The sequence below is a fragment of the Nannobrachium achirus genome (assembly GCF_963921795.1).
Source record: "Nannobrachium achirus genome assembly, chromosome: 14".
NCBI lineage: Eukaryota > Metazoa > Chordata > Actinopteri > Myctophiformes > Myctophidae > Nannobrachium > Nannobrachium achirus.
Window position 1 is genome coordinate 10,266,053 of NC_137821.1, and position 22,145 is coordinate 10,288,197.

Here is a 22,145-nt window from a genome sequence, read left to right on the forward strand (position 1 = left end):
CAGTGCCTTGCTCAAGGGTAGTGTGTGTCTCTAAAGACCCTTTTCCACAGGCCCAACAAACACCACACCACTCCACACTGCCCACTTGTGCCAGGTTTTCCACTACAAGGACCTGGGTAGAGTGGTGTGAAAGTGGTTCTAAACGTGGTACTAAAAAGTATCCAATCTAGAGTAGGTCTGAGCTAGGCCAAGTTTCTTACCTATAGGGGTACTTTTGTGTAATGGAAAATGTAGATATTTTTATGTGGTGCGGTGTGGTGTGGTGTGGTGTGGTGTAGTGTGGTGTAGTGTGGTGTGGTGCTAAAGCTGCAGTCGAAAAAGGGGTGCTCCATTGTGTTTTGGTGTGGGCGGAAACCCTGGTGAACACTGAGAGAACATTCAAACTCAGGGGTGTGGAACCAAATTCTGGGCCCTGGGTACAAGGATTCACTGCAGGCCCCCCATGAATGCTCTTCATAGGGGGAGGGGGTTTAACCCATTTAGACTGGAAACACAATATCACACATTCGTTTGTGCTTTAACAAAAAAAATAACCAATTGTGTAAATTTGTTCTAGTCTTTGAATATTTTTGACTCGATTCTATAAATGTATTCTAAATGCTTCTAAGGTTTTTTGAAAAACCTATGTTTCTATGTCAGTGGTGCTCAAACCTTTTCATGTGAAGGACCCCCAAAAGGATATGTATTTGGCCACGGACCCCCATGTCAAAACATTTAGTTCCAGGGACCCCCCAGAAGCAAAATTTGAGTTACAAATGTTCGCTTAAAAAATAGCCTACATATATTCAAAGATTTGCACACATTTTCACGACTTTTCAAAAATTGCAGATCTACAAGCTTGCAGCGCGGCACAGAGTGCCTGTCAGCTTGTATATCTGCTATTTTTCAATAGCTAAAGTATAAAATAATTAAGGCCCCTCCACCTCGGGCCCTAGTAACTCAGTCCCACTTCCCCCGCCCCCCTCTTGTGACGCCCCTGTTCAAACTCCACACAGAAAGACTCCAGTCTGGTTTGAGTCCAGGACCTTCTTATACTGTGAGGCAACAGTGCTAAATACCGAGTCCCTGACACACAACATGTTTAAGTTGGACTGGTTAAACTGACACAATATGTCCATATATGGGCATTCCCAGATATGGGCTTAATATTGATGGCATAAAAGGGATTCTATTGTATGGGCATTCCCAGATATGGGCTTAATATTATTGATGGGCATAAAAGGGATTCTATTGTATGGGCATTCCCAGATATGGGCTTAATATTGATGGCATAAAAGGGATTCTATTGTATGGGCATTCCCAGATATGGGCTTAATATTATTGATGGGCATAAACGGGATTCTATTAGTGTGGTTGCCCTAATAGGGCATCATCTGGGAATCAGATGTAGAGTATCCAGGGTTTGATCTTTGATGAGGTGATGTCACACAAAAATTGAGGCGTTACAGAAGGAAGGAAGGATGTACAGACGGTTTTCATAGTTAACTGCGACATACGGTCGCAAGTATAATTAAATATGCTAGCATGAAATGTAATGTAATGCTAGGGATTGACTACATCTGTGTGTGTGTGTGTGCGTGCATGTTGTTCCCATACAGATCTTTCCAAAATGGTTGAGAAAGAGCAGCTGACTAAAGAGCGAGAACAACTGCAGGCCAGTTTTGACCAGATGATGACCGATCATAACAACCTGACTGCCCAGGAAGATCAGCTACAGACCAGTTTTGACCAGATGAAGACCAGTTTTGACCAGTTGAAGACCAGCCATAACAACCTGACTAAAGAGAGAGATGACATGAAGATGAGGCTCTGTGGTCAGTGAGATATCCTAGTTTTTCATTGTTATATCATGTCATTCACAATGTGTCAATTTGAGCAAATGAAATAATAGTTACTTATTTATTCTGTCGTTAGAAACACCTGGGTGGGAGAAACTTGCAGGCAGAGGTTGTTACTATGTCTCTACTGAGAAGAAGAACTGGGAGGAGAGCAGGCAGTGGTGTAGCGACAGATTGTCAGACCTGATGATCATAAAGAGCAAAGAAAAACAGGTACTGTATTGTGTGGGTGTGTGTGTGTGTGTGCGCGTGCGTGCGTGCGTGTGTGCGTGCGTGTACGGTATGTGCGTGTGTGTGTCTGCGCATGCGTGTGCGTAACCAGTAACCTGCAGCCTTTCTTTCTAGGACTTTGTTAAAAGTGCAAACAAGAAGGGAGTGTGGCTGGGTCTGACCGACAAAGCGAGCGAAGGATCATTTCAGTGGGTGGACGGAACACCATTGACCTCACCAATGTAAGACTTGACATCTTCATTTCAACATTTTAAGTACATTTCACATATTTCCAATTACTGTAACTATATTTCCTTCTATTAAAATACAAACATACAATATTATTTATCCAATGAATTTGCAGCTAATATCTAGCGGACTGCAGTCATTGAATTCAATTCTATTCCAGAATCTAGTTATTGGCTGTAAATTAATTGGACCACAAATGTGTGAAAAAATATAATTAAATATTCCTACTTCTCCAGGTATTGGGAATCTGGCCAGCCTAATAACATTGCAGCAGATTCTTACAAAGAACAAGACTGTGTTGAGTTTTTGACTTCTGGATGGAATGACAGATCGTGTTCTGTCGCTAACTATTGGATCTGTGAAAGAGTTCTCTGCTGAAATAATCAGTTTCACATTGTATTAGTTAGCTGGTGTGTTGGTACAGCTACATGATCAAATCAAATCAAACGTTATTTATATAGCACGTTTACAACAACCCAAGCTGACCAAAGAGCTGCACATGGAGAAAACAAAAATGTTCAAAGCATCAAAACAAATGAAAAACGTCAACAGATAATACAGTATATATATTAACATGTAGTAAAATAAAGTAAAGTAAAGCACAAAATTGTACTTAAGTACAATACTTGAGTACGAATACATGAAAGGTCGACCCAAACTCATTTCCCAACGGGTCTGTGGCGTCAAGCTAGATGCAGAATAGACCCAAATATAATCTTTTCTTCTGGGGGTCCCTGGAACAAAATATTTTGCGATAGGGATCTATCCGTGGAACAAAATATTTTGAGATGGGGGTCCGCGGCCAAAAACACATTTTGGAGGTCCTTAACCACTGATAGGCACATTCTAAAAATGTCTTCTAAATCCTAACAGTTTTCCTGAAAAAAACTTATGTTGCTATCATTGTTTCTCAAACTTTGTCATGTCAAGGACCCCCATAATGATATGTATTTGGCCACGGACCCCCATCGCAAAATATTTTGTTCCAGGGACCCCCAGAAGCAAAGATTAGATTTTTGTCTATTCTGCATCTAGCTTAAGGCCACAGACCCGTTGGGAAAAGAGTTTGGGTCGACTTTGTTTTAGATCAGCTTTTCCTGTTACCCTTGAGTACATCATGTGGCCTACTTGACTGTAGGACCGACTAAATAAATCCTGGCTAATAGTCATAATGATGGCATAATGATGTTTGCCTCTTGCAAACATTTAGAGAGCAGCCTTTCCAGGTTGACGAGGCTGAGAATTTTTATTTCACAACTATTGGCTGTATAAAATGTTATATTTTGACTTTACAAGAAATCTATTCATAATCTCTCAACAATTATTCCTAGCTCTAAAACAAAACTACTAATTGAAAAATGAAATCTATGTTGATTTGTTTTCTTTGGCGTTGATGTCATTGTTTCTGTTTCTGTTGTTGTGTCTGCCTTGCAAAGGTACCAAATATGCACTGTGACATAAAAATCTATGTAAGAATCTTTAAGGGAAGCCTATAGAATAAGTATAAAACATCTGAATATCCATTTGAATATTAAGTTGTTTATAAATTATACAATCAAACGTGTTACATTATCAAAAGAGTACAGAATTCTTATTTTTAAATTATTTTGTTTTCTTTTTAAATTGCTTTTTTAAATTGCTTCTTTTTTTAGTTTTTCTTCTTCCTTTGATGTAAAGCACTTTGAACTGTCTGTTTTCTTCTATTAAAGGTGCTTTGCAAACAAAGTTTCTTCATTATTATTATTATCATTATTATTACCCTTATTGTTATTATCGTTGTCATCATAATCATTATACTTTCTATGAAATTCCTGTATTATAGTACATTATAGCAGGGTTGCCAACCCTCCTGAACCTGGGAGCAGTCTCCTGAATTTCAACCCCATCTCCTGAGGTGCTCTTGAACTGAAACACTGGAAAGGACCCCAGCTTGTGGGGTATTTCTTTAAGTAATGAATGGTTATTATTAAAGATGGCTCTTACATTGCTTCAGTCATCGATTCCATTTCTGTACACCCACTCATACCATCATTTTTCAATGCTATAAAGCAAGCCTGATGTCAGGGGGAGGACTCCCAGACCCCCGCTTCCACACCCAATAGGCTACATACACAAACCTCATAATTCCAAATTTAGGATAGGAGTCATGCCACATTTCATGTCTCTGTGTGAGAGAGATACCTGTACACAACATATCTATTTACTTTAATATTTGCTGCCAAAAACAAACAAACATACACTTCCGCCTTTCAAGCTCTTCTCAAGCGACTTGTCTTGTTTTCTCCACTTGAATAGGCTATACTTATAGTTTTGGGCGTTAACCACTGTGAAAACTTCTGTCGAATGATTGTGCTTCCTCTTTCCATCTCTCTGTAGCATGATGTGACTTGACAAAAAATCACAGAAATCTGCATGAGTAGCTGTTTGGAGATACGTCACATTTGTTCGGTTCAGTTATTTTCGGATATGGACGGGTTTCTGGTCCATGTTACACTGATAAGAAGTAGATGCGTGCGCAGGTTCGGTACCAAAATTAGCCAATGAAACCAGCGCTCCCCAAAACAACAGGTTTGGGGATTGGTGGGAATTGATTACATGATACATTCAGCTGTGCATTTAGTCTCAATGTTTGTAAACAAGAAACCCGTCCATTGGGCACATAACAAAAGTGTACAACATATTTTGGCCAATTGCCAGTAATTCACAGTCATGCTACTACTGCGTCATTGTCTAAGAGCCCGAAAAAGGGATAGGAAGAAGCATTAAGCTTGTCAGGCCTACACCTGTTTTGATCTTACCTTTCAAAAAGGAACAAAGTTAATAAGATACAGTATATGATATCCTGCACACTGTTTATTTGGCTGCCTTCTGAAAAAAGAAATGTGTGCCATAAAAGTTTTATGTTGTTAAAATGTTTCACATTATTTCAATACTTTCACATTTCTTTCAAGATCTAAAAGCTCGTGGCACATTGTGATAGCCTGGGTGCCAGCCTGCTCGCTACGTTCCAGAACATATAGGGAGCAGGCTAACATTATGAGCTTGTAGATACAGTATATTCAAACAGACGATGTACATTACATAATATAGGGCTGAATGCAGGGCTGAAGTGGTTAAACTGAATACTCAATATTCACTCATTTAGCTGGTCCCCAACATAACAGACTATAACAGACATACTTATAGTATCTACAAGCTCACAATGCATCGCATTATGCGTTGTGAGCTTACAGGTCAGCTATTTTCAGCAAGTGACAGCATTAGGTGCCCTTGCAATACTTAAGAGGTTGTGCGTGCGTGCGTGCGTTCTTGTGTGTGTGCGTGCGTGTGTGCGTGTCTCAAAATGAATACATTTGAATAACGTCAAATATGATGTATTTAGAAACAGTGCTCGAGCTTGTTCATGACCTGTTTTGATGTGGAGGAGGGGTCTGTTTTTCAAACCAGACATAAAGCATTGTAATGCTCAGGCTTCTGAAACCTTATAGCTTCATGTCATGGATGGACTAGCCTCGCGGGAACCCATGCATTTTTTTCTTTTGGTTATGGATGGACTGAAAAAAAAAAGAATTACAGCGGCCCTGATAATCTTAAGGCAAGACCCCTACGATCTGTTTTCACAAACCAGTATTTTATTATACTGCATTGCACATTGCATCTCATATTTTGGTACTACTACTTTCTTTGTGTTATGGGAGGAAACTGATGACAAAAAGATAAAATAAGAGAGAATTGACTAAGAAGTGACCAGAAGTGGTCAATTTCATCATCAACTTCATGTTGAACAAACACTAAATATAAATGGTGCTAAATAGCACTTAAAGTGGTTCACAGGCTCGTATAGGGCAGGGGTGTCCAAAGTGTGGCCCGTCAGCTTATTGTGTCCCGAGGTCACATTTTATGGCCCACGGCTTCATTCCTAAATTGTATTATAAACGTCCCACCAACACTGTCAAACAAGAATATTTTCCCAGAGTATAATTTATCAGGATTCCTGGCTTGTTCCCTGTTGTCTCATTCTGAAGGGGTCAAAGAACGGCTATTTTATATATTTTCTACGTTGCACGTCTGGTTACATTTGGTCAATAGACCTGACAAAAGACCATTGATATTATACATTGATGATAGTTAAATAAATGTGTTTAAATGCGATGCATATGTAACTTTGTTATGGTCCGAATGTTTACATAACGTCAGGAGATGTGGTCGGCCCTTGGGTTCATCATCATCATCATCATCATCATCATCATCATCAGCATCATCATCATCATTGTCCACAGGCACCACAGAGCTTTTTGTATTATCCTTTTAGTTTAGGGTTTGAGTTATATTGACTAGTTTATACCCTGGCCTGGGATGACTCAATCTTTGCCTAGTTACCACAGTTACAACACACGCACACAGCACGCACGCGCGCGCACACACACACACACACACACACACACACACACACACACACACACACACACACACACACACACACACACACACACACACACACACACACACACACACACACACACACACACACACGCGCGCTACCGTTGTCACACTCCCATAGCCTGCAGGTGCACCGTAACCATGACAACACAGCCCATGAGCTTACAGTAACAGTGTTAACAGATCCCATAGGCCGAATTGCCAACCGCTGGTGTTGACATAAAAACGCACATAAACATCTTAAATTGTGGGGAAGTGATATACTGGCTTCCTCTTGCTGTGCATATGCTAATGGTCAATGACTGTATGCAAGTTCTGAGCAATTGATTAAGCCACTGTAGCCTCTCTACCAGCCACCTAGTCTGGGATCACTTCACTTTACGGGGTTTGATCCGGTCGGGAGCGGAAACCACTTTACGTCATGTTGTAGTCCTAGACGGACTACACTTTGGCCGGAACTATCAACCGGATTCAGTTTTAACCCAAAATATTCCCCTGCACCCAAGGACATACTTTTAGGGCCGACCTAATAAACACCTTGATGAGGGGTAGTTTTGCTTTCGAAAAATTCGTTTGGTATGTGCATCTTTTAATCCAACTCGTAGCGACTGGCAAGACTACGTAGGCTACTCCAGCATTTTAAAAGGGATTGGGGAAACAAACGGAGGGAACCAAATCAAAGCGACGCCGCTTCTCCTAGTGGTTTCCGCGCTTTAGGCGGAAACCAAGCGGTCTGTTGTGAACGAACACCAGGCTCTCTCCCGGGAGAAAGCCTGGTAGGCGAGGTTACCAGCCACCGAAGCAGAAAAAGCCCTGAGGAGAACCAAACAAGACAGAGAGAGAGAGAGAGAGAGAGAGAGAGAGAGAGAGTGTGTGTGTGTGTGTGTGTGTGTGTGTGTGCGTGTGTGCGTGTGTGCGTGTGTGCGTGTTTGTGTTTGTGTGTGTGTGTGTGTGTGTGTGTGTGTGTGTGTGTGTGTGTGTGTGTGTGTGTGTGTGTGTGTGTGCGTGCGCGCGCGTGCGTGCGTGTGTGTGTGTGCCACACATATGTCCAAAGTCTGTGGTCAAATTGTGACACAAGGGCAGATTTCACTGTATAATGTATGGCCTGCTAGTAACGTGAAAGTCATGTTTGACATTTCAGAGTGTTTTGAAATTAACATGGGCAATTACAGTAAAGAGACCTTGTCATACCGGATTACATTTGGCTACAGTGTCATTTGTTGGACGTAGATATAACAGCAATGCGGTTTATGTTTGTTTCGAACTCCAGATGACTGGCTTACATTTGACTATACTGCCATGTCAACACAAGACTATTGATATTGCACTGTATTTACATCAAATTGTATTAGCCTACATTTTCAAATAATGTACCGGTACCCTTCGAAAAAGGTTTTGACACCTCTGCTTACACATTCACACCCCCACCGGTGAAGGCAACCATATTACCAGTGTGTCAGTTGCATGGTCTAGGGCCAGGTCTTGTTTTGTTCATTTTTGGTAGTCAATATGAAAGTAAAGATATATTGTGCATCTCTCTCACACAGAGACATGAAATGTGGAATTATTATTATTAAGTTGTCAAACTTGTCATACATTAAATCACAAACACTTTTTATAAATCCTTATAAATGCATTGTTTTCTTAATGTGATTATTACTACAAGACAGGAATTTCATAGAAAGTATAATTATGATGATGATGATGATGATGATTATAATAAGGGTAATAATAATAATAATAATGAAGAGACTTTATTTGCAAAGCACCTTTAATAGAAGAAAATAGACAGCTCAAATTGCTTTACATCAAAGGGAGAAGAAATACATAAATGAAATGACACTAAATGAAGAAAGATACTGACTGACTTACATTTTCATATCATAACTAACACCAAAGAAAAATAAATCAACACAGATTTTGTTAGTTGATTAGTCATTTTGTTTTAAAGCTTTCTTTCTATGAATATTTGCTGAGAGATTATGAATAGCTCTATTGTAAAGTCTAAATATGTAACCCCTTACAGCCAATAGTTGTGCCAATATTCTCAGCCTCACCAACCTGAAAAGGCTGCTCTCTTCATGTTTATAAGAGGCAAACATCATTTTACAGCACTGTTGATGAAATCATCTAATTGACCGGCCCCAAATTCTTATGGCTATTAGTCCACTAAGGATATATTTAGTCGAGGACGGACGGTCGTGCATATCGGGTCAGGGCCGCTCCAGCCCTTTAGCGCCCCAGGCGAGATTGGCATTCAGTGCCCCGAAGGGCAGGGGGCTGTGGAGAATGGAATGTGATCGGCTGCCTGGAGTGGAGTTGTGAATGAAGTGGAGGGAGAAATACATTACGTAAGGGAGCGGACCGCCACAATGTGATGGTGTGACCCATAGAAAACTGCTACCTTAGGGGGCCATCAGTCTCAGCAATGCCAGGCTCGAATTATGCAGCAATTATTATATTTCTAGGGGCTACATAGCGACGCAGCGCTCTTGGACACTTGGCGCTCCAGGCAAGCAATTCTCTTGCCTGTAGGCCTACCAAAGAACAGGCCTGTATTGGGTAGAACTGCAATGCAGACAAACCAGAGCGAACATGCAGTAAGACATGCAAACACCCATCATGCTGCTAAGTGCTAACAAGCTGTTATTGGACATTCCTACCACTAATAAGAGCAGGGGTGACCAGTGATGGAACGTAACTTATTACATGTACTCAAGTACTGTACTTGAGTACAATGTACTTTACTGGAGTATTTCCAATTTCCAATACTTTTAATGCTACCCCACTATATCTCAAAGGAAAATATTGCACTTTTACTAAAACTGACTATTAGTTACTTTGTATACATTTGTATTATTATTACAAGACATAATTTAACCACCTCAGCCCTGTATAATACTCTGTCACTGGGAGTAGATCTGCTATTTTCAAAGCATTTTTCCACATTTGTAAACCTTGTGAAATGGGAGCTTCTGCCTAACGAGTACTTTTACTTTCAGCACATTCAGTAGGCTACTTTTTTAATGTGAATACTCTTGTACATTTACTCAAGTAAATTGTGGTATATATTTGAGTATTTCTGCAATCATGTGGTATTGATAATGTCAGGCCGGCTTTACACTGCAGTCAAATCTAGCCCAAATCCGATTTGTTGTCAGATCTGATCTTTTGGCCCGAGTTTTCACACTGCATTTGCAAGTGACACAGATCTGATCTGTGCGTTCAGACAGCGTCAGCTCAAAGCTGCCCTGCGGGGACATGTGTGCTTTGGTTACCGTGGTAACGACGTAGGCGTCATGACGTTACGTCACTACGTCGACGCTGGTTGATTACGTTTTGATTACGTTCAGGAAATGCGACATAATAGTCCATAGTAAACCAGAGTGTATGGCTGCAGGGGTGGAGTCACCTCTCTCAGCAGAAATCTTTCTTGTCAGACCTCTCGTCTCAGGTACAACGGCAAGTCTACAGGGTAAAAAATCTTAAAGGAAGCTGCGTTCCACTGTACTGTGGCTTGTCTGCCTTTTTGGAACACGGAAAATAAAACGTTTCTTTACAATGAAAAGTAACTTTTAATAATAAATAACAGTAGGCTATTGCATTAATTCTTATTGCCAAAAGTTCCTCTTCAAACCTTTATTCAAACTGGAAAATAACATTACAAAAAAAGAAAAAGTTCTTAATGAAAAATAACTTTTAATAATCAATATTAGTGGCGAGGGACACCCGGGGACCCCCCCTGAGGACCGGCGGTCCGCGAGAGACACCCCGGCACGGTGGCCGTGAGTCGGCCACCCTGCGAGGGTCTCTCGTCGCTGACCACGGGGCCGCTGACCGTCGCCGGCGACCCTCCACCGGAGTGTCTCTCGCTCTCTCCCCCGGGGATCCCTCGCCTCGCCTCGCCGCTGATATTTATTAAAATAAATTAACTAATTATTAAGAAATGTGTTATTTTCCAGTGTTCAATAATGGTTTGAAGAGGAATTGTCTGCAATAATAATTTATCCATGTAGCTGTCTCTAAAAACGACTGGGTACCGGTGGCAGTGTTGGTTGGCGAAAACAGCCGATCTACAAGCCCACAAAGCGTTGCGCTTGTGATGCGTTGTGAGTATAGAGCTATAGGGCCTTGTGAGCTTGTAAGTCTGCTGTGTGACGTCACTCGTAAGCGCCGGAAGCGCGCCGACACACACTTCCGTTCTGAGACGAAAGGTCTGACAAGAAAGATCTGCTGAGGGAGGTGTCTCCAGGCCTGCAGCCATACCCGTCTCTAGTAAACACACGTTAATATTGTTTTTCTCTCTTCTTTTCTTTACTCTTGTGTTTCGCTCTTCTCTCTCGTTTTCACTGTTTAGCTCACGTGTTTTCTCTCTTCTCTTTTGTTTTTCTAATGTGCTCAGTACGCTGTAATCAAATAGTAAATACTCGCGCTCTGTAATGATGTAATTTACAGCCGCGCTTGGGTCGCGCTGCTCTCGCTGCAAGTGACGCTTGGGCCAGTTTGATGTGACTTGAATGTGACCTGCATATAAGTCTATGGGATTGATGTGGTTGCTGCTTTCAGACTATGTCAGATGTCCTCAGATCCGATATGGATCGGATTTGAAACTACCTCTGGAGGTGGTTTTTCAAAATCGGATCTCATGTGACCTGAATGTGACATGTTTGGATTTAGACTATTTTAAAAAAATCGGATTCCACTTTTGAAGTGACTCAGATCTGATTCAGGCTAGATTTCAGTGGCAGTGTAAAGCCGGCCTTTAGTACAAAATGTGAGTACTTCTTCCAACACTGCGTTCCCCAGGCTCTGGAATAGTCTGCCCCTCCCCATCAGATCGGCCCAGTCCATTGGGCTTTTTAAATCCCTACTTAACCCTTAAAAGGTTTTCCCTGGCTTTTAATTGCCCTTGAGCTTACCAAAAATCAGTTTGAACTCAATATTTTGTTACCTGGTAACGCAAATTATCTGTTGTTGTATCTGTCTGTTGTTGTTTTTCAATTGTTTTGAAGCTTTGAACTTTTTGTGTTTCCATGTAGGGCCTACAGCTCTTTAGTCAGCTTGGGTTGTTGTAAAAAAAAAACATTTGACTTGATTTGATCATGTACGTAGCTGTACCAAGTTACACACCAGCTAATGCACACAAAACGATGATTTCAGCACAGAATACTTTCACAGATCCAATAGTTAGCGACAGAACACGATCTGTCATTCCATCCAGACTCCCAAAACTCTACACAGTTTTGTTCTGTGTAAGGATCTATTGCAGCATTATTAGGCTGCTCAGATTCCCAGTACCTGTAGAAGTAGGAATATTTAATTCACCTTTAAAATGATATATTCTTTTTTCACACATTTGTGGTCCAATTCATTTATAGCCAAGAACTAGATTCTAGAATAGAATAGAATTCAATGACTACATACAGTCCACTAGATATTAGCTGCACATTCATTGGATCATGAAACATAATATTGTATGTCTGTATATATTCAAAATATATTTAAAAGGAAATATACGTAGCTACAGTGATTGGAAATATGTGAAATGTACTTAAAATGTTGAAATGAAGATGTTAAGTCTTACGTTGGTGAGGTCAATGCTGTTCCGTCCACCCACTGAAATGATCCTTCGCTCGCTTTGTCTGTCAGACCCAGCCACACTCCCTTCTTGTTTGCACGTTTAACAAAGTTCTAGAAAGAAAAGCTGCAGGTTACTGGTTATGCACATGCAGACGCGCGCGTGCACGCGCACACACACACACACACACACACACACACACACACACACACACACACACACACACACACACACACACACACACACACACACACTCACTCGCACACGCACACGCGCACACGCACACACACACTATACCTGTTTTTCTTTGCTCTTTATTATCATCAGGTCTGACAATCTGTCGCTACACCACTGCCTGCTCTCCTCCCAGTTCTTCTTCTCAGTGGAGACGTAATAAGAACCTCTGCCAAGTTTCTGCCATCCAGGTGTTTCTAACGACAGATTAAATAAGTAACTATTTGCTCATATTGATACATTGTGAATGACATGATAAAACAATGGAAAACATTATGATGTCTCACTGACCACAGAGCCTCCTCTTCATGGCATCTCTCTCTTCAGTCAGTTTGTTATGGCTGGTCTTCATCTGGTCACAACTGGTCTGTAGCTGATTGTTCTCGGCATTAAGGTTGTTATATCTGGTCTTCATCTGGTCACAACTGGTCTGTAGCTTATCCTTCTGTGCAGTCAGGTTGTTATGGCTGGTCATCAACTGGTTTAAACTGTTCTGCAGTTGGTCTCGCTCTTCAGTCAGCTGCTCTTTCTCAACCATGTTGGAATGATCTGCACGGAAACAGCACGCATGCACACACACACACACACACACACACACGCACACACGCGCGCGCATGCACACACACACACACACACACACACGCGCACGCACGCACGCACGCGCGCGCACGCACACACACACACACACACACACACACACACACACACACACACACACACACACACACACACACACACACACACACACACACACACCTGCTTTTCTTTGCTGTTTGTGGTAGCAGATACAGTGGGTGGGCTCTCGACTGGATCCAAGTAAATAGAGACCAGGTTACATACATCTATGTATTATATAGTGTTCTTGTATGCTAGTTGTGGGCTCGCCTGTAAGGCGAGCACACTTTAGATATTGTCATTATTTATTTGTTTATCTAGTAGGTCAGTCAGACAGTTCTCCTCAATACTTTGGCAACTTTCTACTCCTACATACTTAGACAGAAAATGAAAATAAAAACATCAATGTGTTCAGCTTACTGTGGCGACGTGTGCTATTACTTTTTACAGCAATCGGCCAAATGGTGGCGCTGTGGGAAGCCTTCGAAAGTGCGTACTTTGAACAGGTAGAGCTCATGCTCTGTTTGAGGTACAGCCATGAAACCTGTATACACGTATGCGTCTCCTCATGCCGAACAACTTTTACGCTCTGACTTTTGACCTCTGACCTTTAGATCCCCCAGAATTTTGAATTATATGAAAAACAGTAAAAATCTATCTCCTCCTGGGATGTTTGCGTTACGCGCACAAAACCTTTTTCACATGAACTTTGGACCAATACGGTCAAACTGTCTGGTCGGATTTCTTTTAAAGTGAAACATTATTTTTTAATAATTCAATCAATATTGCGGTTTTATGCAAATTATTCTTCTGCCTCTAAATCATACATGCAAAGTTACACGTTCATGGCATTTGGCAAAGATGTAGAGGGTTAGTCAAAGTATCACTGAAACCAATTTTATTCCAAACGGCCAAAGGGGGGCGCTATACGAAGCGTTTGAAAATTCAAACTTCAAACGGGCATAAGTCATGACTTGTTTCGTTTGAAGACATGCAAATTGCTTACACGCGTGCTTTGACTCAAGCGGAAGACATCTGTGTCTTTGTTAAGTAAGCTCCGCCCTTAGATTTTCCACCATTTTGAGCAGTTTGTAAAACGCTTAAACCCGCTTTTATTCTTGAATTTTCGCGTCACGTGCACAAAACTTTTTTGACATGAACTTTGGACAAATATCTAAAGATCTGTCAGATCGGATTTTTTTTAAATTGAAACATGCTTTTTTAATAATTCAATTAATATTGCAGTTTTATGCAAATGATTCTTCTGCCTCTAAAACATACATGCAAAGTCACATTTTCATGACGAAATACTGTAGAGGGTTAGTCCAAATATCATTAAAACCAATCTTACCCCAATTGGCCAAAGGGGGGCGCTATACCATTTTGAGCAGTTTGTGAAATGCATAAAACCGTTTTTATTCTGGGATCTTTTTGCAATTTGCATGAAACATTCTACACACAATCTAAGGACCTTTATCTAACATGCCGATGAAGTGCACACAAAAAAATAATAAAATAATAATAATAAATAGCTGCAAGCAGCGATAAAGTGGCCAAAAACACATCAAATCATGAACACAGCCTGTGATGTGCGTGAAATCTTGCAAGCACATTCCCACTAAGTCAAGGAACAGATGCCACCCTTCTCACATTGACCTGTTATAGCGCCACCAGCGGGTCAACTTTTGCATAACACATTTTTGGAACAAAATGCCTCAAATCACGCATGCAGCATCCAAATGCGTCAGTAACATCAAAGAGAGCACTGGCTGTGATCTTGACATTTTGTACTTTTATAGCCATTGTTTTTTGGCTTGAAGCGAGCCCACAATTGTTTCGAAGGAACAATATTTTCTAGTTTATCTATCAGGCAGGCAGGCATATAAGTTCTCCTCAAAAACTTCGGTATCTTACTACTCCTACATACTTAGACAGAAAATGAAAATAAAGACATCAATGTGTTCAGCTTACTGTGGCGACGTGTGCTATTATTTTTTACAGCAATCGGCCAAATGGTGGCGCTGTAGGAAGCCTTCGAAAGTGCGAACTTTGAACAGATAGAGCTCATGCTCTATCTGAAACCCGCTTTTATTCTGGAATTTTCGCGTCACGTCGACAAAACCTTTTTTACACGAACTTTGGACCAATATCTAAAGATCTGTCAGATCGGATTCTTTTTAAATTGAAACATGCTTTTTTAATAAATTCAATGAATATTGCAGTTTTATGCAAATTATTCTTCTGCCTCTAAATCATACATGCAAAGTAACACATTCATGGCATTTGGCAAAGATGTAGAGTGTTATTCCAAATATCACTAAAACCAATCTTACCCCAATTGGCCAAAGGGGGGCGCTATATCATTTTAAGCAGTTTGTGAAATGCTTAAACCTGTTTTTATTCTAGGATTCTTTTTTGCAATTTGCATTAAACATTCTACACACAATCTAAGGACCTTTATCTAACATGCCTATGAAGTGCACAATTTATTTAAATAATATTAATAATAATAAATATAGCTGCAAGCAGCGATAAAGTGGCCAAAAACACCTCAAATCATGAACACAGCCTGCGATGTGCGTGAAATTTTGCAAGCACTTTCCCACTAGGTCAAGGAACAGATGCCGCCCTTCTCATTGGCCTGTTATAGCGCCACCAGCGGGTCAACTTTTGCATAACACATTTTTGGAACAAAATGCCTCAAATCACGCATGCAGCGTCCGATTGCGTCAGTAACGTCAAAGAGAGCACTGCCTGCGATCTTGACATTTTGTACTTTTATAGCCATTGTTTTCTGGCTTGAAGCGAGCCCACAATTGTTTCGAAGGAACAATATTTTCTAGTTTGTAACTAGCTCCTTTCAGAACCTCTCCCTCCGCTATATATACAAGATTCTTACCTTTATCCAAAAAGTAAAGGTTGCTTTCCCGTCTCTCAGATGTATAATTTTTGAGCGGTGGATAGAATCTAAGCAATCGTTTGAAACAATAGTTTTGAAACACTGTTTTTGTCACCCTTTGGCCAGTTTTTTGGTGGAAAAACATTTCTGGCAACACAGTCACGCATGTGCATTACTGCTTCCGTAAGATGTCATTGGTAAAATAATGGAACTGGCTGACAAAAACAGTGATTTATGCAAATATGTTGTACATATAGCCTATGTGCATCCTACACATATGCATGCACATATAAACATAATATGTGTGCATAATGGAAATATATCTACATGTTAGAGACATATTGTTGGGATCCAATTTCCTATACAGTACGTATGTACGGGGCATATAAACTACCCACAAAAAGTTAGGAGATCATTATATCTCCCCCTTTAATACATTTTTTATATCAGTTTTATCGTTGATTATTCACCAACGAGGTACAGCTTGTAATATTGGGCATTCGTGGAATGAGTAACACAACCAAACATGTGGGTATAGCGGCCCCTAAACATTAGCCAAAATTCGGTCCATTATATCTCCCCTTTAATAATACCAGTTGGTATTGTGTTTGTTTCATATTTTATTGTTGATTAGTCACCTTTACAACGAGGTGTCAGGGAAGCCCAACATGAGAGTGAATGCCAGCAGAACGGTATTACAGGCCATTTTGGCAAATTATGTTGAGGCGCTACCCACACGTTTAGCGGGAGCGTGTCGATATTGCGACATACAGTAGATTGATTGATTGATTGAAGAATGTATTAGAAGTTTGCAATAGAATAAAGTACAGTTTCATGACAGTACAAATCACTGGAACAAGGTCAACTAAAAGGAGATCCTAGAAAGCCGAGGCTTATTTCCACAGGAAGCACACTTTAAGTATCTCATATAACATTGAAAGACAGACGGATAGAACATAGTACTTTATCTAGGATAATATCAATTTCAAAAGCTTAAAAAGCATAACATCAAATACAAAGGCAGAAAAAAAGGGTTGGGGGGAGCTTGGGGGCTTAGTACAAGACTAAGACACGGGTAGCAGCCGCCTGAAGGTGACTTTTCATACCGATTTTGAAGGAGGCTAGGGATTTGCTCTCCTTTAAGGCTTGTGGAAGGACGTTCCACATGTTGATGGTATAGGAGAACGAGTTAGAGCCTTGTTTAGTGTTAAATCTACGTTGATGATGATTAGAGGAGCTGCCTCTGGTGTTGTGATCGTGAACATCCTTGACCTTAAGGAAGTAGTTTGTCAGGTACATTGGTATCTTGGAGGTGTAGTGTATCTTGTACACCAGGCCCACTGCAAGATGCTGTACTCTGTCATCTACTGTGAGCCACCCCACGCTTTCGTGGTGATGATTGGTAAGGAGGAAGACCAAGCACAACCCTAATTAGTTTGTTCTGGGCTGTTTGGAGCTTTAACTTTAAGGCAGCTGGGGCATCGCGATACCAGACAAAGGACTCCATAATCAATGAGGGGACCAATAAGAGAACCTCATAGTGTCCAAGTGTAGCATCTGTTAGACGGTTTATTCTTTCGACACAGGTGAATGTTAACCTGGTGAAAAGCTAACCTGCCGATGCGGGTGAGTAGCTAACCTGCCGACTCCCTTAGTCGAAACGATGGGACGTAGAAATAGCGAGATTTCTCCCGTTTGGTTTTATTGCTAATTCCACGAATGCCAGACACTTACAAGCTCTACCTCATTGTAAAGGTGACTAATCACTGATAAAAAGCATGTAAAACACAATACCAATTGGTATTATTAATGGGGAGATATAATAAACCAAATTTAAGTTTCCTGACTTTTTGTGGGTAATTTATGCTGTATGTGACATGTACAGTATGTTCATGAGCTTGTGTCCCCAAAACACACAAATGTGGTGAAAAGCTAGGCACTTTTGCCAACATAAATTGTCAATATGCCTGTCTCCTGCACACCTCATGCCAATCCACCTGCACCAAAATAAGACCTAATGTATATTTAAAGCAACAGCAATCAAACACTATTTCTGAACAAAAATATAGAATTACTCACGATGTATGCCCAGGCAAGTGATGCCAGCCAATAGGATTACACACAGCAAACCCAGACACACTGCAGCAGCTTTGTAGCGATTCTTCTTTAACTCTTCTGAGCCTGAAACACACAAGGCAAACCCATGAGGATACTTCAGAGGGTTTAACATTTAAAACCAGTAAGACTCCCTAATCGGGAGATAAGTGACCGTAGGTCACATGTATACACAAAGAGGGCAAAATTTTGTTTTTCCAAAATCTTCCTGAGCCATGTTGATGACATGAGTGTAGACATACTGTGTAGTGATTTTCGTGATTTTAGGGCAAAATCTGTAGGAGCAGTGTCCAAAAATGTGTTTTTAAAAATCGGCCTGAAGGTGGCGCTATATGGGACAGATTCATGTTGATGGGATGAGTGTAGACATACTGTGTAGCAATTTGCGTGATTTTAGGGCCAAAACTGTAGGAGCAGTGGCCAAAAATGTGTTTTAAAAATCGGCCTGTAGGTGGCGCTAGAAGAGGGCCATGTGAGAAATGAGGGGTGGGGTCTCCGCGTTGCCTTGGCGGACGAATAGGTACCGGCCCCGGCTCTCCCGGACGCTCCTAGGCCGAGTTAGGGCATTTGGTATTTTTTTTTACACCTGGGGGTCCCCCAGGGACCTGGGGGTCCCTGGAACTCCGGGGGTCCTTGGAGGTTGTAGTTTGGCAGGCAAGGAGTTTGTGTGCAAAATGTGGCATGGATCGGGGCAACGGTTGCGGAGATATGAGCAGGGCAAAAGTGTGACGTGTGAGGTGTGACGGACTGACGCACGGACACCTGGTGGAGCGTGACGTGTGAGGTGTGACGGACTGACGCACGGACACCTGGTGGAGCTTTCTGTAGTAAGTGCGACCTACGGTCGCAATAAGTTACACAATTTAACAACAAGTTATGATGTTTTATGACAGATAACAAGTATATTAAAATTGGCTTAAGCCCATATAGGCATATACCGGTATGGAGATCTGGTTGTCCAGATCCACAGATCCATGCACATATATGGTCGTGTGCATTTATGCGTGAGGCGACTTCAAACTCGGCTGATATGTCCACAAATATGAAATGGGCATGGCAATATACTGATGACATCAGGGATATCCATATGGGCATAAAAGGGAGGGACGCAGGTAGACAGACAGATGCATAGATCTCCATATATGGGCACAAAAGGAAGTCGGGACACAGACACGTGTACTCTGACAAAGCCCCCCCCCCCCCCCCCCCCCCCCCCCCCGACTCAGTCTTCTGGGTTAATACATGCTAGTGGTTACTTAGGAGCTTATAAGCTAGCTAGTTGCTACTCCCCAAGCTAGCCACTTTATCATCAATTTTGAAATACATGGGACCATAATTTAACAAAATGCATATCATTTTGATTGAAAGAAGACTTTAAACTACAGCGACTGGAGGCATTAAGTGTTTATGACAACATTTATTACAGTTATCTTACAATGAACTTCCTTGGCCCTTGGGATAAAGTAAAGCTGTGTGTTACAGGCTGGTACTGACATTAAGCCACTCCCCACCGACTGGTAATCATTCAGGCACGTGCACACATAAGCCCCTTTTCCACTGACATGGCCCAACACCACACCACTCCACGCCGCCCTCTTGTGCCAGATTTTCCACTACAAGGACCTGGGTAGAGTGGTGTGAAAGTGGTAAATGTGGTACGTACTAAAGGGTATCCACTATAGATACCTTTTAGTACCTAACATTCTCTGCTTGTAATCATTGTATAGCGTTTAGTTTTACCTCCATGCTGCTGTTGTGCTGTGTTGTGCTGTACAGCATCCTGCTGGGTCTCAGGGTCAGGGTCAAGGTCGTCTGCAGAGACATAGATGTCTACTATCCTCTCCTCTCTCTCTCCTCTCTTCCTTCGGCCATACCTGACCTTCTTGGTCAGGTCTGGTACGGCGTACACGTCCTCCGCCATCATGCTAGTTCATCTTCAAACTACTTTCCTTGTACAGCTTGTCAGAGAACAGAAACAAAAGAGGAAGGCTAACTTACAAGAGACGCTCTTGTGTTGACACAACCGCGTGTTCACACTTTTGGGGCGGGACGTGCATTTGCCACAGCTTATTTGCCATGTTCTGAAACCACACTTTACAACCACAGGTCTCAGAAACACAGAGAGAGAGGGATTCTGTATAGGAACGTTTAAGGTTCTAAAGAGGTTCTCCTATAATGATTACGAGCCTGTGAACCACTTTTAGTGCTATAAAGCGCCATTAATATAGTGTGTTCCATGTGAAGTTGATGATCAAATTGACCACTTCTGTCACTTCTCTCTTATTTTATCTTTTCGGCATCAGTTTCCTCCTTGAAGAAAAGTAGTAGTGTCAAAATATGAAATGCAACATGCAATGCATTATAATACAATACTGGTTTGTAAAACAGATCTTAGGGGTCTTGCCTTAAGGTTATCTTGCCCATTAGTAGTTCTTTGACAGGATGTATTTGAATTGAAATTCAATTTTTTGTGTCCAGTCCATCCATAACCAAAACAAAAAACACATTGGTTCCGAGGCTAGTCCATCCATGACATTAAGTTGATGATAAAAAGCTAGTATAGTTTCAGAAGCCTGAGCATTACAATGCTCCACATGAAAACAGCTTCCTCAACCAAGACATGGAAAGAGATAACCTGACTCCGCCTACGCACTGCTTCCACCATCTGGCAGAGTCAGGTTAGGAAAGAGACATTCCCTGTTGTCTCATTCTGAAGGGGTCAAAGAAAGGCTATTTTATTGTATTTTCACCTTGCACACACCCGCACGCACGCACGCACGCACGCACGCACGCACGCACGCACGCACGCACGCACGCACGCACGCACGCACACACACACACACACACACACACACACACACACACACACACACACACAAAACAACAGTAGACACAGTAAACCACAGACCTGTCCAAGGTCTGTGGTCCAATTCATTGTGGAACAAGGGCAGATTTCATATGGTCCGCTACTTCCTTCCTAAAATGTATCATTGAAATTCCATACATTGACATTTTGGAGTGTTTTGAAATTAACCTGGGCAATTATATAGAGACCTTATTTGTAGGCCTACATAGGTCTACTCTACATTATTGGACGTAAATATAACAGCAATGTTGTTCATGTTTGTTTTTCGAATGCCAGATGACTGGCTTACATTTTGGCTACACTGCCATGCCAGGTACAGTGTGACAGGAGGTATTTTCATATTGTCAAATAATTATGTCCCCTTTGAAAAGGGTTTAGACACCTCTGCTTACACATTCACACCCCACCAGTGGAGGCAACGCATATTACCAGTGTCTAGGGCCAGTGCTGTCTTGTTTTGTTTGTTTTTGGCAGCCAATATTAAAGTAAAGATAGGCCTATATTGTGCATCTCTCTCACACAGAGACATGGCATGACTCCTCTCCTTTATGGAATAATGAGGTGAGCAGAATAAAACAGCTCTAAATCTTTCTCAGTGTTTCTGAGCAGGGGTCATGTCATAAGTTGTCATGCATTATGATAAACCCTTTATAAATCCTTATAAAAGCATTATTATGTCATCTTAATGTGATTGTTAAAATGTACAGGAATTTCATAGAAAGTATAACGATGATGATGATGATGACAATAATAATAATGAGTCTTTATTTGTATAGCACCTTTAATAAAAGAAAATAGGCAGTGAACCATGCTTTATATTAAAGGGAGAAGAAAAACAGGAAACATATTAAAAAGAAGCAAGATTCACATTTTAAAAAGAAAAGAAAAATACTTTAAAAATAATAATTCTGTGAAAAAAAGAAAACCAAGGCACTCTTCTAAATGTTAAAAAGCCTTTAATAAGTATTGGCTTCCTCAGGGTATAGGCTCAAAGAGCCGAAACGCTCTCGGCTCTTTGAGCCTTTTAACCCTAGCCTGAGATATCAGTCCGCACATTACCACCCCCTGTTGGTGGGTGAAGTGTGTGATAGAGTCTGGCAA